The sequence below is a fragment of the Rhineura floridana genome, chromosome 10, assembly GCF_030035675.1.
Source record: "Rhineura floridana isolate rRhiFlo1 chromosome 10, rRhiFlo1.hap2, whole genome shotgun sequence".
In the NCBI taxonomy this organism is placed as follows: Eukaryota; Metazoa; Chordata; class Lepidosauria; order Squamata; family Rhineuridae; genus Rhineura; species Rhineura floridana.
In genome coordinates this window covers 17,072,426-17,079,056 of record NC_084489.1, presented here as the reverse complement: position 1 = coordinate 17,079,056, position 6,631 = coordinate 17,072,426, and the positions used below count along the sequence as shown (strand labels likewise).

The window sequence follows — 6,631 nt, the reverse complement described above, 5'->3', positions numbered from 1 at the left end:
AACATTTTTTTTAAAGAATCAGTATTCAGTTTCCTACCAAATAAAAGCAATGACACATAAGTAAGCCCTGCCTGATTGCTTAAAAAAGGATTGGAAAGGGAGGAAATATTTCCAACACAATCCTTTGCTAAATTCACTCAAAAGTCCCACTGATTCACAGCACAATCCTAACCATGTCTAATCAAAAGTAAATCCTTCTGAATTCAATGGTGTTTACTTCCAGGTATGTAGGATTAGGATTGCAGCTTTCCTCCCAGGAAAAATGAGTATAGGATTAAAGTTTCATATTGGGAAGGTTTTCACAACAGGCTATGAATTAGACAAATAAACTGCCCTCTTCAGCAGCCCAGGAAAATTTAAGTTTGTTTGACTCCTTATAATTAGAAAAGTGTAACACATTGTAATGGCATCATATGCAGCAGCATGTACACTTTTTCAACTTTCTGTTCAAAAGTTTTTGGAAGATAAAATGTATAATATGCTATTTTTGCAAATAATTAGCAAAGCCCTGCGTGTATGCTTTTATTATCATCATAACTGAATTTTTTTACTGTGTATGCATGCCTAACAAGATCCTGCTGTGATCTTCAGTTCTAGATTTCCTGCTATATTATTGTAGAAAGGCAATCTTGCTACTGCTGAAAGTTATACACTCACTCAACTTCTGATGTGCAGACAAGCAGGAAAAGGAAACTCTTTTCAGGATTTGCAATGGCTTCTAGCTATTGCCTGGAACTCAGCAAATCTCTTGTCAATCCTGGGTGTAAGCAGTACATTTTAATAGAAGTATCATATACCCTGAGTTTTATTACAGATGTCAAGTGTGTTTGAGTGAGGAACAAAGAAGGTCATCTGAAGTGGCTACAGGCCTTCTGCACACTATAAAACAAGTAAGAAACCAGCTGAAATTAGTTATCAGTCCTGTTATATTTGTCACATCACTCAAGAAATGTTTTCTTCTCCCAGAAGAGAGTAGAAGGTAAAAAGGAGAAGCTGTTAGGATGATCTATCTAACAGCTGAAGGTGTGCGTGTGGGGGAGTATCTTGCCATTTTGTGTAAACCACTACATATCCAAAATGTCTGAGTAATCAGAATTCAGGAAAAATATAGGAACTGATAAATAGCATCACTGTTATACAATAAAATTCAGAGGTTCCCCGCCCCTCAGCCAATGTTTTTTAGTCTGGAAACATTGTGCTTCAGTGATTGTCCAAAATTTGGTGAATAGTGGCATTTACATGTGGATGTTGACAATCCAGAACAAATTCTGCGAGTGTCTAAAACCTCATCAACATTTCATTGCAGATTAACAGCCCTCTTAAAGGAGAACATCAACATTCATTTGTGAACATCCTACAACCTGGAAATCTACATCTAATTCAGGCATTGGCAGAATTCATCTGGAATTGTCAGCATTCAGGTGTGAACCTTGAGATCCCCCAAATATAGATGTACCCCTCCACCCTCTGCTTTACGGCTTTAATAACAATACAGTATTTTTCCCTTTCCCACTTTTTAGCTTAATATCCAGCCTGACAAATAGTTCTGGAGGACTCAAAAGCTTGCTCACTACTCCTTTGGGTTAACCTTATCAAAGTATTGCCCTACAATGAAATATCATCTTATCTTTTATATACCCAGTCAATCCTGTGCTTTGCAGGTGAGGGTCTCCTGCAGATACCATCTTATCAGGAGGTCCATTCCGCACAACATAGGAAGCATCTTTAGTGTTGTGGCATCGACACTTTGGAACTCCCTCCCCTTAATATTAGACAGGCGCCATCTCTGTTATCTTTGTGGTGCCTACTGAAAACCTTCCTCTTCCAATAAGCCTTTTAAGTAGAGACCTTATCCCAGTCTGCGTCTGTGCTGGAATTGCTTTTTAACATGTTTTTAAAGCTTTTAAAAATGTTTTTTAAGATATTTTGTTGTAATATGTTTTAAAGTATTTTGTTCTTATGATGTTTTAAAGTGCTTTTACTATTCTTGTTTGTTGCCCTGGGCTCCTTCTGGGAGGAATGGCAGGATGTAAATTTAATAAATAAATAAATAAATCCATAATTACTAGTTCACAGCGTGTCATTTTGTTTTATCAGGCTTCTGATATTGTATAGTCTTGGGGTTATGGAGACTATGGTACTCTGTCTAATGTGCGCAGATACTTCTTGTCACGCCCCCTTTTCACAAAGCCCATCATAGTTCTGAGCTACCACCACCCATCATCAGTAGAACCCATCTTCATATGCCATCCACAGCACAGCCTGGCAGTGTTTGAAGTGCAATGAGGTGTAGAGAGGTATGTACTTAGGTCTATACAATAATGATTACTGGCCAACCAGGCAAAAACAACAACAGCCTGGCTGATTTGTGTTGTCAATATATAGCTCTGTGGTAGGCTCCATCCTGGACTTGCCCTAAGGCACTGGGGTACACCTTCCCCTCTGGACTGGAAGGTTCCACCAGTAAGGGCTTGCCTAGATATCAATATAGTTGACTTCAGGAGTTGGCAACCCTACACTGGCACAACTAACTTCAGGAGATTTACAGAAATTTCTGGCATACCCCAAATGTTGCTGGACTCCAGTTCCTCTCATCCCTGAGCAACATTGGCCATGTTGGCTGGGGCTGATGGAAGTTAAAGTCCAACACCATCTGGAGGGCCACAGGTTCCCCTCTCCTGCCCTACACAGTGCCTTGAGTGCAGAAGTGTGATTATGATTTGTTATCCTGAGAAATACGTCACAAGAGGGGGAAGGCCTAAGAGGAAGGGTATGGGGCAGTCAAGAAAGTCTAACAACACAGTGTGGTTCATGTTCTCCTTCATCTCATATTTAAGATTGTATGTTTGTGTAAAAAAAAAAAGAAGACTAATGATAAGCACAATATTCTGACCGGCTTTACTCAGCAGCTCCTGCCTCAGAGTAAAAATGTAATCTGATGTTAGTTAGAGAATAAAAAGTGCACTGGAGGATTACCACAAATAACATTGGTATCACTACAATGTGATACTTCGAAGCAGAGAGGAGTGCTAACACTCTCTCAGCTGCCTGTGATCATTTAATGAGATTATTTAGATGGGCGTTTTTTTCTGGGTCTGGCCAGAGAAGAATGACAACCAGAAACATCCCTTTGAATTACTGCAGGAGTCTTTGAGAGAGAACTATTCCCACTGCCTCTACGGTGATGGGACACATGGAAAAGAAATTCATTCTGACTCATTGTAAAATGGGAATCAATATTATTTGATCTTGTGTGATTCACTGGAGACTTTTGGTCAATTAGTTGTTACAGATGCTGTTTTTCATCCCCCCCCCCAATCTTGGGTGTTTGGGAAGCAAGAAAAACTGCATACATATGTCTATGAGTTCTGCAGGGTTTCTTTTTCTTTTTATGCAGCTTAAATGATGCGATTTTAGTAGCTTCAAAACTCTGGGGGTGCTCATGTTAACTTATTATGAAGTTGAGATTTACAGAAGAATAATACAGACTTACTGCAGAAGGTGAAAAGCTTTAAATTACCACATTTGCTGTAACTGCATCATAAACATCTGCTCAGATGACACTGCCTAAATGATTGAACTTAGAGAGCTATCGTTAACTTGATTTGAGACTCATAACATTTTCCTTCCAGACTAGTGATTTAATTTTTAATGCCATTCTAAATAGTGGTGATGCAGTGTACCCTATAGTGGTATAGAAGATGCTTCGTATTAACGATAAATATTTGTTATTCATTAATTATGCATTCTGACCAAAACAGAACAGGTGACTCATATGGACATGCTGATAACTATAGTGAAAAGAGCCACAGCCCAGGAAGGAATCCATCCTGAAGTATTGTAACGGTTAGTTATACCTATTCTACACCTCTTTCTGTTTTAAACTTGGCAATGGGGAGTTCTTCACCTAAATTGAAATCCTGCTTAACTGAGAAAAAGTGCCATTGAAATTAGGACTTACTTCTGAGTAAGCATACATAAGAGTAGGATACAATCCCAAACACACTTACTAGGAGAAAGTCCCATTGAACAAAATGAGGCCCAATCCTGTGTAAACATGCTTATAATTATGCTTTTAAAGTACATTCTTCTGCATGGAGAACTATGAAATCAGGTGTGTACAGCAGATTCAGATGAATTCCAAATCCTGAACCAAAGTACAGGATTCTGGGTTTACCTGAGGTGAAGCAGGATCTGTATGAGGCACCCTGAAGTGAAGTATGCCCCCTTTGTGGCACCTTGGCAATTAAGAGATAAAAAAAATGATGTAGACAAGTGTCTGCTAAAGTCAAAATTACTGCATCTAAGCTATCGTATCTGGGGAATGGGGAGGGAGGGAGCTCCATTGTGACTGACAGGTCTTGCTTGTAATCAAAGGGAGTGATTTTACCAGGGCTCTCCAATCCCAGTTCTTTAGGGGAGGGATGTTGAACTAAAATTAGCTTTGCTCTCACTTGTTCAGTGCTAGTTCTCTCTGAGGTGCAGTAATGTTAAAAGAGTTCTAGCTGGAGGTTTTTATTTTACCTGTGTGTTCCTATTTACCAGTACTAGTTTACCTCATTCCATCCCAGTCCTTTATTTACCTGTCTTTTCTTCCAAAAATTTCACAGTCCCTTTTCATTTATTCCTTTTGATTTAATCTTGCTGTTTGTTTGCAATTTTGAGCCTAAATGCTGCTTGTTTGTTCTTAGTAGATTTAGTGGTTTTTGTCCCCTCACCCCATTATAATAGTTATGGTATGAGGTGCTTTAAATTCAATCTGTAGCCTGTTGTATTTAATCTGTCTCAAGTCATTTTATTTTATATATCACCTACTGCCTGCCTTATTATTACCAAATTCTTAGTAACGTGTTTGTGTGGCTGGTTCAAACACACACACTACTGCTTGTTTTAGTGCAGTGTTATTCTGTTCACTTAGTCTAAGTGATTTTTATTTATTTTATTTATCACACATCGGCTACATCATTATTTTTGTAGTGTCCTTGTGTGTGTGTGTGTGTGTTTCACATCCACACTGCTGTCTGTTACTGGAACATAGTACTGTCATGTGCAAAAGCCCTTTCTGTTGTCAGCAGCAATACGTCGTCATCGCCAACGCTGCTATTGTTATCATCATCATCATCATGAGGCATGAATGTGGTGCTGGCATCAAGACATATAGTGACCACAGAGGCAGATGTGGAGGCAACAGTAGCGGTGTTGGTAGCAGCACTGGCCCCCACCAAACTCAAACATATATTTTCTGTCGTAGATAGGAACAGCGATGATATGCATCAGCAAGAGCTCCCCCCAGCTCTGAGGCTGGCAGCGCTAGAAGTGGAAAGAAGCTCACTGCCACCATTACTATCACCAATACCAAGAGGGCTATTTTTGTAGACCATGTGGTAGCAGGCAGCACTTTGCCACTGGTCGCTCTTCTGACTGAAGTTGGAAGGCAGGTCAGCTGATTAGATGTAGTGACTGAGTGTAGAGGAGTCATCAGCTGTGGTGGGCACTTTAGTTGAGGAGAGAAGTCTCTTTAACAGCTCTGATTCATCGCTCCTCCAAAAGAGTCAGCAGCATTTTTGGGGTGGGCACTGGGCAGGATTAGGCACAACAATCAATGCAGAGGAATTCCCTCTCTGAAGTCCCTGCTTGTTCTGTGGAGGTCATCCCAAATGAAGGCAGAAATCAGTGGTAATTAATGGATTTTCCAACCATCCCAAAACTATAAAGCTACCCTTGCAGGAAAACCACTGTAACTATTCTTCTGAAATATGGCAGATTCATGCCCTTAGGAGGCTCTACCATGCCTGCAAATTTCATCAATTCTGTCCAAAACTTTTTAAGAAGTTATAGACAGTTCTTAAAAAACAAAAAAGAAAGAAGCACACACACTCACAAACAAAAACCCTGGACCTATTTGTAATTTGTCAGGCTCTTCCCACTGTGGAGGGGCTAGTATTCCTGCAAATTTCATCCACCTCTGTCAAAAGGGGAAAAAAGAAGGCATTTTTTGATTTACACATAATAGTGAATGAGGGAGGAACAATACTTCATTTTTTGAATTGGAACTTTGACTCAGGCTACAAGCTGAATTGGACAGACTCCAAAGAACTTGGATCAAATCTTGTTATTTTCCAAAGTGCTGAATCAGACTCCAGACCAAATCTTGAGGTTGGTGCATACCCCTAGATGAAAGCTGCCTTTCGTGGAAGTCTGTTACATGAACATTTCACCTTCTGAATATTTACCATGTACCAAAATCCTTCCGCATGTTCTGTTCTTTTCATCGATTTTGTTTGATCATATTTGGAATACAACTTTGACATTGTGTTTGCATGGCTAACTTCAGTATTATCAGAGACATTATCAGAGACAGAGGTGCAGGACTGCATTTTGCATTTTGCCGTTCAAACAGACACACATGCACACAAACACACACCGAGTGCCGTATTAAAGCTGCCTACCAATAAAAGCATCACAGTTATAGAGCTTGGACATAGCATCACTTGCAATGTACATTTTGCATATAACATAACACTACATTCAACATTTTAGGAAGAGTGCACTAACATCAAGCTGAGGAGCATTTCTATTCATTAAACAGTGAAAAATAATCCCCTCTTTTCCCTATCAGTGAAACTGGCCA

General features: G+C 39.7%; 1 long non-coding RNA gene across 1 annotated transcript; it reads left to right on the top strand.

Moving 5' to 3' along the window:
• Nucleotides 1–3,134: 3,134 nt before the first annotated feature.
• LOC133365292 (uncharacterized) lies at nt 3,135–6,403 on the top strand. The gene is made up of 3 exons (XR_009758158.1): nt 3,135–3,501; nt 3,762–3,846; nt 5,252–6,403. It is a non-coding gene; the product is annotated as an uncharacterized LOC133365292 (long non-coding RNA).
• The last annotated feature ends 228 nt before the right edge of the window (nt 6,404–6,631 follow it).